We start from the raw sequence: 12450 nt of genomic DNA, 5'->3' as shown, positions 1-12450 counted from the left end.
ATCTAGTGGAAAAACACTAGGAGTGGCACAATCACTACCCAAACAACTTTTTTTGTAAATTATACTTTAATTCGAAGAGACTCAATCGTTAGGGCTTCTTTGTGGAAAATTTTTAATTTGAGCACAGCCCGATTTTTTATGTTTTTCCAAATATAAGTACCGTAATAAAGTTAGATTTGTTTGTTTGTTTATCTTTATCCTGCATTGCGGGAAAGCCAGGGGCGTATCCTCAATGGAAGCAAGGGAAGCATTGCTTCCCCTGTCAAAATTGAAAAAAAGAGAAGCTGATATTTTTCAGTAAAACGATTTCGTAATTTCTTTACCTAAATGCGATTTAGAACGGTTTTTAACTCATGCCCCCCGTATGATTTTGAACTCGGTTTTAATTTTCAAAAAGTTGGAAGCCAACGGAAGCGAAGATTCGTATTGCATCCGTTGCTCTCGTTTTTGCAATAAGAAGAAACAAGTTTGAAAGAAAGGAAAAAAGCAGCCCAAAGTTTTCGCAATTTACGTTTCTTTTAACTAATCGCTGGAAGCGATTTAAAAATTGCTTCCAGTCGCGGGGTTGCCAGATTAGCCAAATTCCGCGAATTAGTTTTTTTTTAAATAACTTTTCAAAATGCATAATAATCAATATTTCTCTAATATTGTAACTTTACCAGATGAAACCATATTCAACATTGTTCAATACATGTTCTATACTTGTTTAATACTCGTAATGTGGCGGATCAAAACTCATCCGCTACTTTTATAGGCTAGCTTGCTATTTTTTGGGCTACTTTCAGAATTATTTTTGCTACAATTTGTTAAAATTCACTACAAGTTATAAAATATATATGTAAATTTTATTATTTTTGATAGAAACAGGTAAATATATCCATTTGGTTTTTTTTGTCTAATATTTTCCTTGCTTTGGCCTTTTCTTTGTATTATTTTGGCTTTAAGACTTTTTCATAGTCTGGCAACTCTGCTTTGTTGGATGTTGTGCCAGTGAGCTATGTAATGAGAAAATCTAGGGCACTGTTATGCTTATAATATCGGCCTTGTAAGATTGGTTGATTGAATCTTTATCCTCGGACTGGGAAAGCTTCTTGCAGAGCTTAATCCTGGCAGTTTCGCATACTTGTAGAGGCTTTGAATCACTGACGCAGGCCCGGTCACCGAGATTGACAGAGTGAAGTTTCCGATTGTTGAAGTCTTGTTGCCGGGGAGCCAAATGTTGGCTTTACACTGTTATCCTGGCTGGATAGACTTTGGAGTAAGACAGGATATGTGAGGTCTAAGCTATACTTGACTTTGTAGCTGAGTTTTTGGTGTTCTCTAATTATAGTCGCATTTTTGCCCTTTGCCCGTTCGTGTGTAAGAGCTACCTTTAATAAGTTAATAGCTGTTTATCTGCTAATAAATTTCATACAAAAATTACCCTAAAAGTGTTTCCAGAAAGCAGTATAATTCATTATTTGAGTGTAATTTTGCAAAAATTTTCCGGGGGAGCATGCCCCCAAACCCCCTAGAAAACACGTGCCTTCGGCACGCTCTATTCCCCCACGAGTTTTATTGCTTCCCTTGCTCAACCAACCAGGATACGCCACTGGGGAAAGCGGACTTGAGCGCTATGCATCGGTGTACGCCTTCCGACATACACCTGACCCACGCTGCAGCCGACGGCAATGTCTGTTTCTGGTTGACTACTCTACTTATGACTTAAATTTGGTACTACCCATTACTCGAAATCGATCACTGGGTAGAGGCAATTATCGTAAAGTTTCTTGCCCAGAGAAACAACAGCAATTGCAGGTGGCTGGAGTCGAACATGCAGGCTCTCGACTGCGAGCCCAACGCGCTAACCACTCGACCACGGCTGCCGACTAAGATTTTTTTAATTTGCTGGAATTTGAAAATTTTTTTGAGTAAGTTTTCAAATTTTCCGCAAACAAACAAAACTTTTATGATCATAGCCAGAATTTTTAAAATGTTTGCGGAAACTCCGATTAACCCTAACCCCCTAACCCTTTTAAAATGTTTGCAGAAACTCTGATCAACCCCAGTCCCCAACCCTTTTAAAAGGTAGCCACTTTAACAAGTCGAAATTCTGCCACTGATATTGATTAGAATGAAACCGCCAACCAATCACAAGCTACGGTTTAAGTGACGTAAAAAATGGCGAAAAAAAGATAATAGAAAACAAATTAAGTGATGGATTTTTTGTCAGCTGGTAGGCTTAGGGGTTAGGGTTAGGGCTAGAAAGTAGTCATTTCATTGACGCGGGTTCGATTCCCACTAGTGCTATTGCTCTTTTTCTTCTGTAATTACCAAATAAAGTTCAAAACAAGCATTAACTCTCTGGATGAGTGCGAGAAGGATCACAATTGGACGGTAGCCTCTTATAACATGTTCTGATTGGTTGGCAGTTGCATTCTAATCAATTTCAGTGGCAGAATTTCGACTTGTTAAAGTGGCTACCCTTTTAAACTGCGATCAGCGACTTGAAAAGTTGTATTGCGTAATGTGGCAAGCGAGAATAGTTTGCAAAAATTGCATGTTACACTTAATGTTTGTGATTATACGGTAATATTCTCACAACAGACGAAATAAAAGTTTTATCTTTTTCCGGTTTTGTTGGGGTTACATGATCAAATGCTTCAAACTTGGAAATTTAATTGCTAAATTTCATCTTAATTTTAGTCCTTAAAAACTAACTTCTATGTTGATTATAATTTGAGTTCTTCAGTGCTGCTTGAAAACTAAAACTAAAAGAGACTGTTCAAAAAAAGCTCCCGCGCTTTTCAAAGCAAGCAGCAAAAATTTCTCTCTCCAGGCCCAAATCAAAAAATGGACTCATAAAAATAATTAAGGCCTGGAGAAAAGCTAATTCTAGAAAAACCAAGAAGAAAATTTGATTGTAGTAATATCAACACCAAAACTATCAAAATCAACCAGGAAGTTGCTGAGATAATTAAACTTGAAAAGACCTTCAGTTAGGCTAGCCAAGGGCTAGCTAACAAGTCAGCAGTCATTGTTTGTTTGTTTTTTTGCATTTACGAAGATAATCACAGCTGCCAGTAAAATCCTCAAGTTTAGAAGACACAGTAAGTTAAAAGGACTCATTTTTGACTTTCTTACATTTTCTAAACCCAGCCATTATTTTTCACCCAACCGTTACTAATAACCTTCAACCCAACCAAGACCAATTTCAGCACAAGCTCAACCATCAACACCAAAGAGGTTAATTTATTGGAAACAAATCAAATTTCAGAAGAAAAAAAGATCAAATCTGGACAGTTTATTGTACGCTACCACTCCATTTTTTGTTTAATTTTAGTTTATTATTCTATTAATTTGTAGTTCTACACAATTTTGAAGTACAGTAATCAGATTCAGCTAGGTCAGGACTGACTAATATTTTTCCCCTAAGTTTCATCCTTTGTGACGTAATAATAATATTTTTGAAATCTTCACCTTCCGAACTCGTTTTTTTTTCTCGTACTGTATTTTACAATTCGTATTCCGACATTGATCGATATCATAAACCGACTAACTTAGGCTACGTCTACGTAAGTATATCCATTATCCTCGCCAGTCTTAATTCTCTTTTTAAGCTGCATATTTTAATCAGGTCATTTTAACACAATTCATTTGATTCTATATCACTGCTTGACGGAATTTTGCCCTGAGTTACCTCTCATCAACTAAAGTACCGTAATTTAATTTAGTTCTTAGTTTCAAATTAAAATTATTACTTAGTCAACTTCCAAAATCCTTGCTAAATTAAATATTTCATAACGCAATAATAGTGTTTGTTTATTTTCTAAAGTGTTTCTTACACCACTTAAACCAGACTTGTTATTTGTTCTTTTTCGGTGCTTGTTGGTCACCGTCCTATTTCGTCACGTCACACATAAGTGAATTTTTTAATTATCCTGACTACAAGTTATAAATGCAGGTGTTGGTGATTTTGCTTTTAATCTGTTTTGTTGCAAAGTCATTTTGTAATCTTTCGTGTCCTGCGTTATTGGTTTTGTATTCATCTGTTGGTCATACTTTGTTTGTGGCAATGTCTGCGGATTGTAAAAATTTTTATTCAAAAAACTCCTTCTCTTTAACTAACAATATTAATAGGAACCAGCTATCGATTTTACATGTAAACATGAGAAGCCTAGTTGGCAACTTTGAAAAATTAGAATCACTGCTTGTCGAAATGCAAGAAGCACCGGACCTTATTGCTGTGTCAGAAACCTGGCTGAATGAAAATCGATTGCATTTTGTTAGCTTGCAAGGCTATAATTTTGTCCACTTTAATAACAAACAAACTGATGCTAAAATACAAGCAGGTGGTGTCGGGCTATACGTAAGCAGTTCAATAAAGTATAATCAAATTAATAATTTAAATCTAAACTTACAGGAATGTGAAGATCTCTGGGTGGATATTACTTTATCAAACAATAGACAGTGCACAGTTGGTGTAGTATACAGGCATCCCAAAAATAAGTTAATTGAGTTTCAAACCAAATTCTGTGAGTGCATCGATTCGTTAAATAATTTCAAAAAACAATATTACATTTGTGGTGATTTTAATATTGATATGTTTGCAAAGACAAAAAATTCTGCTGTAAAAAATTACTGTGATGCGTTTCTCTCTTTAGGCTGCAATCAATTAGTACAATCCCCAACCCGTGTAACTTCCACAAGTTCAACTTTAATCGATCATGTATACAGCAACGACCAATCAAATAAAATTCAATGCCATGTTCTTATTCACGATGTTTCTGACCACTTTCCTATTGTAGTTGTGATAAACTCTGTAAAACCAAAACAAGAAAAATATACACAAAAAGTAAGGAACATGAAAAACTTTGTTGCTGATGAATTCGTTTGTGATCTGGAAAATAGTTTGACCAACCAATACACAGAAAGGAATGATTCAGTTCATAGCAAATTTAATCATTTCATCGACACTTTTAATGACACTTTAAACAAGCATGCACCTTTACGATTGTTGTCTCGAAGAGAAAGAAAACTCAAGACCAAACCATGGCTAACAAAAGGAATTTTGAACTCCATCAAAACTAAAAACAGACTATATCACTTAAAAATAAAAGACCCAACAAACACTTCTGCACAAGCAACATACAAAAAGTACAGAAATGTACTTACTCATACCAAAGAGCAAGCAAAAAAAATGCATTACAGTTTTCTTATTACGCAAAGCAAGCACAACACTGGAAAAATATGGAAAACCATAAATGACATCATCAAGTACAAACATAAGCACACAGCTCACATACCAGAAGAAATAATTAGCACTGACAATGAAAAAATCTCTGACCCTGCACAAATAAGTAACTGTTTTAATGATTATTTCACAGAAATTGGTCCTTCCATGGCATCTAAAATCCCTCTACCGTCTCCTGGCTCATTATTGAAATTGCAAAGTGTCCCATTCTCCTTTTTCCTAAAACCCGTCAATCAAGAAGAAGTATTAAAACAGCTTAATAATCTTTCTGTCTCTAAAAGTACAGGACATGATGGAATACCTATAAGATTTGTCAAACTATCCTCACCAATAATCGCCCCTTTCCTCACCAACTTATTCAATGAGTGTATCGATAAAGGTGTATATCCTGATGTACTAAAGGTCGCTCAAGTTACCCCAATCTTCAAAAGTGGCTCCAGGAAAAATTGTTCCAACTATAGGCCCATATCACTATTGTCCCCCTTCACCAAAATATTCGAAAAATGCCTGTATGAACAAATGTACAATTATCTAACAAAAAAAGACCTGATCACACCACATCAGTATGGATTTAGACCACAATATTCCACTTCGTTAGCTGTGTCAAACGTTTGTGATAACATCTTAACTAACATAGATAATAAAAATACAACTTGCTCTGTATTTCTTGATTTCGCTAAAGCCTTCGACACAGTTGATCACACTATTCTCATACAGAAACTGCAAACATACGGTTTTCGGGGCCTTCCCTTACAATTGTTAAAAAGCTATATCAGCAATCGTCTACAGCACACGGTCGTCAATGGAATCTCTTCAAACTCAAGACAGGTTACCTGCGGTGTGCCCCAAGGATCGACATTGGGACCCCTTCTTTTCTTACTGTATATAAATGACTTACCAAATTCAACAAACATGAATGTTAAACTATTTGCTGACGACACCAATCTTACGATGAGCGACAAATGTGAAATAAATTTGCAGAACAATGTGAATGCCGAAATGCAAAAAGTTTACAACTGGTTGAAGCTTAATAGATTATCATTAAATTTCTCAAAAACTGAATACATGCTAATAACAAATAAAAAACACATAAAAAATTTTAACATTAACATTGGTAACACAAGCATTCAACAAAAAGATCAAATAAAATACCTTGGCGTTTACATAGATAACAAATTAACATGGAAATATCACATAGATAAAATTTGCGGAAAAGTAGCAAAAGGTTCATGGGCGTTGCTTAAACTCAGAAATTATGTCAACACAGACACTTTAAAAGATGTGTATCATGCTTTGATTTACTGTCATTTGCAATATTGTATTTCAAGCTGGGGAAAGGCCTGTGACAGTGCACTGGATCCATTAATAAAATTACAAAAAAAGGTTATAAGAATAATTACGAAACAAAATTACTATGCTCACACTAATTTTTTATTTTTCAAAATGAACATCTTGAAACTAAAAGACATACATAACATTGAAATAAAAAAACATATGTACAAAGTTCATATGAATGAGTATCCGTCTACGTATTGTGATTTATTTACAAATGCTTCATCTATTCATCAGCATAACACAAGATATCAAACAGGCAACAATTATTTTATAAACAGATCAAACACAGAATTTGGCAAGAAGTCCATGCAGGTATTGGGACCAATGCTCTGGTCAGAGGTTCCAAGTAGGCTAAAAAACTTATCATTTCATTGTTTCAAAAAAGAGATCAAAACGTTAATTTTACAAAACTACAGTGCATCGTAATAAGTGATATGTTATGGTCTTATGGAAACCAACTTGTCAGTTGCTTCGGAAACTTTATTATTCTCTGCTTGCTTCATGGAATTTTGTGTTTTGGCCTACGTTATATCATCAATATGTTTTTTTTATGCGTATGCTGTTGTTGAAGCGCGGGAACGTTTCAATTATTATTTTTCTCTTGTAAGCTTATTTTAAATGGCAAGTCAAGTCAAGTCAAGTCAATTTATTTTGTTTTAACAGCGCCATATATTAACAAATAATCAGAGTAAAATGTAATTGTCAAAACAATGCATTGTACAACTGTTGGTTAGATTATGGCACAATCAGGATGGTAGCGAAAGACCATAAGCAGTCATCTAGTCAGCCACCACCCCATCACAGTAAATCTAACTACACATTCATACACACTAGTGTGCAGAGGCAGGCACACTACTTCATTGAATAAAAAGAGTTCGCCACTGAGATTGAAAAACAACTACTGTTGGTTTGAATCTGCATTCTCAGACTGAGTAAGCCGAGGATGAAGATTCAAACCAACGAGCAACGACCAAGAATTGACCAACCACCAATAATTAGTGATTGTGTGCTATAATAGGCTACAGCACTTGCGAAAGTTTGCAAAATCGTAATTTCCGTAGGGTGGCAATTGACTAGTAGACCGTATGGTCGTCTCGTTGTCTCCCTGTCGGTATGGGAACTTGTGTAACTTTTGTACTGTGTATATTGCATATTTCACACATGTACCTATGTTCCTGTTACTGACAAATAAAACATTGATTGATTGATTGTCTACAAAAAGAAACAAAAAAAAACTTTAAAATATATTTTAAAATATTATTTGGCAACGCTAATTTTTGACCATCACCATAGAAACAGAATAATTCTGAATTTGCTCTCAAATTGAAGACCTCTGGTCAAATCAATTTATTTTGTTTCAACAGCGCCATATAGTAACAAACAAGCAGAGTAAATGTAATTGTCAAAACAATGCATTGTACAACTGTTGGTTAGATTATGGCGCAATCAGGATGGTAGCGAAAGACCATAAGCAGTTATCTAGTCAGCAACCACCCCATCACAGTAAATCTGACTACACATTCATACACACTAGTGTGCAGAGGCAGGCACACTACTTCAATGAATAAAAAGGGTTCGCCACTGAGATTGAGAAACAACTGCTGCTCCTTTTTGATCAAGTTGATTTATTTTTATTTTTTACTGTTGTAGGGGAGACCGGGGATAGTTCGGACGCGGGGATACCTCGGATAAGGCATTTGACGTCACAGTAGAGTATTGTTAAATCACGTTTACCAAAGCTTTGTGGCTCCATTACAAATCAGGATAAAGTTTGCAAGCATGTCTGGTTTATTTAGAAAGTTGAGGTCGAAAAAGTAACTTTATCAGTGATATTAAGATTTAAAAATTGTACGTGTAAGTCGTAAGATCATAATTCTGTTGCAGTTAACCAAAACAAACTTTTTATTGATTGAGGTTGTAGTTAAAAAGCAATACTCTGATAAGCAAGTGATGATTTTGACCAGCAGTTAATCAGGCAGCCATATTTTTTTCATTTATGTGTAGTCACGTGGTCGGGGATACTTCGGCCACAATGGCCGAAGTATCCCCATGGAAAAAATCATACTTAAACATAATCTTATTTTCATATCTTTTGAATAATGTATTGGATTTTAAAGACATAATGGTGCGGACATACAAAAGAAAAGAAAATATTGAATATGCCTCCTCTGAGAGAATGAAGCTAGCCGTTTTGGCAGTGGTTGAAAAGGGATACTCCTACAGACAGTGTGCCGACCAGTATGGAGTAAATAAGTCAACTCTTTCAGATTACGTGCAACGCCATAGAAGAAATGGTGGCTTAGCATCATATTTTCCTAATTTTAGGCAGAAACAAGTCTTTACAGTGGAGATGGAAACAGCTTTGGCAGACTATCTTCTGAATTGTTCTAAAATGTTTCATGGCCTGTCATCAAAAGCCACTCGCCGATTCGCGTACGAATACGCCATTGAAACCGCGGTAAAACTCCCAGAGTCATGGAAATTAAACCAGACTGCTGGAGAAGACTGGCTTTCCGGATTTATGAAACAAAACCGAAATTTAAGCCTCCGAAAACCAGAAGCCACCTATTTAGCCCGGATGACGAGCTTTAACAGAACGAACGTGACGCTATTTCAAAATAACCTTCGTGAACTGTACGAGAGATATCACTTTAAGTCATCGGAAATTTACAATCTAGACGAGGTAATTGTTGATTGTTTTATGTAAAATGTAGTTGCCTACAATAATATCCGATTAAACGAACCCCATTTGTTTAGACTGGAATTACCACCGTAACAAAGCTTCCCAAAGTTGTTGGTCAACGTGGAGCAAGCCAAGTTGGCCAAGTAACGTCTAGAGAAAGAGGAGAGCTCGTGACCCAAGTTGGCATCATCGGTGCCAGCGGAGTAGCACTGCCGCCAGTTTGGGTATTTCCAAGAGTAAGGCAAAACCCAGAACGGATGCTTTGCGGACTTTCAAGTGGACCTATGGCTTTGGTTCATAAATCAGGCTGGATGACATCCGAAAATTTTATTCACGTCCTGGAGTTTTTTGTCAAATTTACCAGGTGCTCTGAAGAAAACAAGGTATTGCTCATCATGGACAACCATGAGTCGCATTTAAGCTTCAAAGGAGTTGAATATGCTAAAAATAATGGGATTGTCCTACTAACACTGCCACCCCACACATCCAACAAACTTCAACCATTGGACAAAACAATATTTGGCCCGTTTAAATCCTTTGTCAGTCAAGGGATTGATGACTGGATGATTGCCCACCCAGGTCAAGTCATTTCAATATATGATCTTCCACAACTAGCCTTGCAATCATGGGATCGAGCCGCGACACCAGTGAATATTAAATCTGGCTTTCTATCCACCGGAATTTGTCCTTTTGATCAGAACATATTTTCGGACGACGACTTCTTGTGTTCTTTTGTCTCCGACCGTCCTGAACCTGAATCTGACAATCGACCTTCAGAAGCAGCCGACAATTTGATGCTTGATGAACCTATTGCAGTTCAAGTAGATGCTTTCACTGAGCCCAGTCAAGAAGAACAGGAGTTTGATATAAACCCAAGCAATGAAGATCCCCCACGACTGTCGAGTAGTGAAGATCTCCCACGACCGTCGAGTAGTGAAGATCTCCCACAACCGTCGAGTAGTGAGGATCTCCCACGACCGTCCAATACCTCTTGTTCAATTCAAGTTACGCCAGAATGCATAAGACCATATCCTAAATCTGGGGAACGAAAGCAAACTTCAAGAAAGGGAAGAAAAAGAGGCCGATCTTTTATTGCTACCGACACTCCTGAAAAAAATAAATTGGAAGAGCAGGAAAAACAAAAACAACCCAAAAAATTATCGACCCAAACAACAAACAAAATAAAGAGGCAGCCAAAACGAAAACTTTTGATCGAGAGTTCTTCTAGTGATGAATCGTTGACCTCTGAAATAATGCATTTAAGTGATGACATGTCTAGTGAAGAAGAGTGTCTACCACCTATTTCAAAAGAAAAACCAGAAGTGGGGGACTTTGTACTGGTCAAATATGATTCAAAGAAGAATAAACCGTTTTTTTATATCGGTGAAGTGGTCGATTTCGAAGAATCTAACAATGACGGAGAGGAACAAGAACTTTAAATTTTATAGAAAGAACTCCAAAAGTCGCAATTCATTTGTTGAACCACAAGTCGAAGATATCCACGCTGTTGAAAGTACAAGGGTTGTCATGGTGTTGCTAAACCCTGTACGAATCGGAGGATCTAAGCGTCAAATGGCCGCCCAAAGATTTCCTATTGACCTTTCATGCTATAACATGCGCTAATATTCTAATGTTAACTGATGCTGTTGATAATTTGTTGGGTTTTCATTCTGTAGGCCTAATAGCTGTCAAATAAACTCAAAACGTCTGCATCAAATTGCTGTCCGAGATGACCCTAAGCATGTCCGAAATTACCCCGGTACCGGGGTGACTTCGGACACCGGCTCGGTGGCTTAGTGGTTAGTGCGCCCGCCTCTGAATCGGTAGGCATGGGTTCGATACCTTGTCGGGTCATACCAAAGACTTTTTAAAAATGGTACTGAATCTAATTCCTGCTTGGCACTGAGCAATGGAGTGGATTCGGGTAATAATGTACTTAGTTGCGCCTCTATACGGCTGCATTGACACTGTCTGCTTTGTAAAGCGCTGAGGAGCAATGCATTCTGCGTTGGATACAGCGCTATATAAAAACTAACATTATTATTATTATTTGAGGACCGTAGAGATTATGCTTTTTATAAGCATTTCCGGTTTGCTGAAACAAACGATACTCCTACCCTTTTTCGGCAAAGCTTTAAGGTTTGCAACAAAATAATATTTACGAACTTGCTGTGTAATTTAAAAAAAATATGGGCTGTTTTCAAAAAATCGTCCGAGCTATCCCCGGTCTCCCCTATGCTTCGATTCTGCATAGGTAAGCTAATTTCAACTGTGTGGGTTTTATTACTTTCATCTGCCGTTTGTTACTTTTCATGAATAGTATCTTCAGTCGCTTCAAAAAGATTTCATAGGAGGTTTACAATTAAAAAGTTGTGTGGCCCGATAACTCATGTGTAATTGACAAAGTGGCCCGCGACCGCAAAAAAGTTTGTCACCCCTGTTCTAGAGCATATTTGATCTTGAGTCGTGTGTGTAACTACTGATTTAACAGGGCGGACAGAGGTTAAGTATATTTATGAGACAAATTATTTTTTTGATAGTTTTGGTTAGCATTTATGTTATGCAAGTAAAGTGGATACAGTTGAATTGGAATGATATTACTGACATGTGACATAGCCTACTTATTGAGAAGCATTTTTAATTTTTTAGAGAAATTGCAATTATTTTTGCTTTTTATTTGTCGATAGTTTTGCGACACAAACTGCAGAAACTTTGGTTTGTGATTTTTATAATTTTCACAAGTAGCTGTAAAATTTAAAAAAAATTTGAAGTGTCTCACATGGTACCTATATTATACAATGCATGGGCTTATCTTACCTCATATATTAAACCAGGGTCTCTTGATCTTGAGTCGGGCGCGTAACCACTGAGCTAAATGAGCAATGACGAAGTAAAATTCAGTAGCCTACAGGCCCATACGTTTTTTTGGCTTTTGAGGAATACATCACCAAAATTTTACTCCTTAAACTCGCTGATAATTGACAACGTAATTGCCTTTTTTTGTTTGATCATTGGTGGTTGAGTGAAACTTTGTTGTGAAAATGGAAAAAATGCATATACCGGTAGTGGCTGAATTCTTCTCTACTTATGAATAATCATGCTTGCAGTGTTTATGGTACAACAAAATGACAAAGCAATTTTCCCCCCTTTAAGAATGTTTTTGATTGGCATTCAACAAAAGCTATTATTGTTCTCTAAT

The sequence above is a fragment of the Aplidium turbinatum genome, chromosome 10 (assembly GCF_918807975.1).
Source record: "Aplidium turbinatum chromosome 10, kaAplTurb1.1, whole genome shotgun sequence".
NCBI classification, from domain to species: Eukaryota; Metazoa; Chordata; class Ascidiacea; order Aplousobranchia; family Polyclinidae; genus Aplidium; species Aplidium turbinatum.
This window is presented reverse-complemented; position numbering follows the sequence as displayed.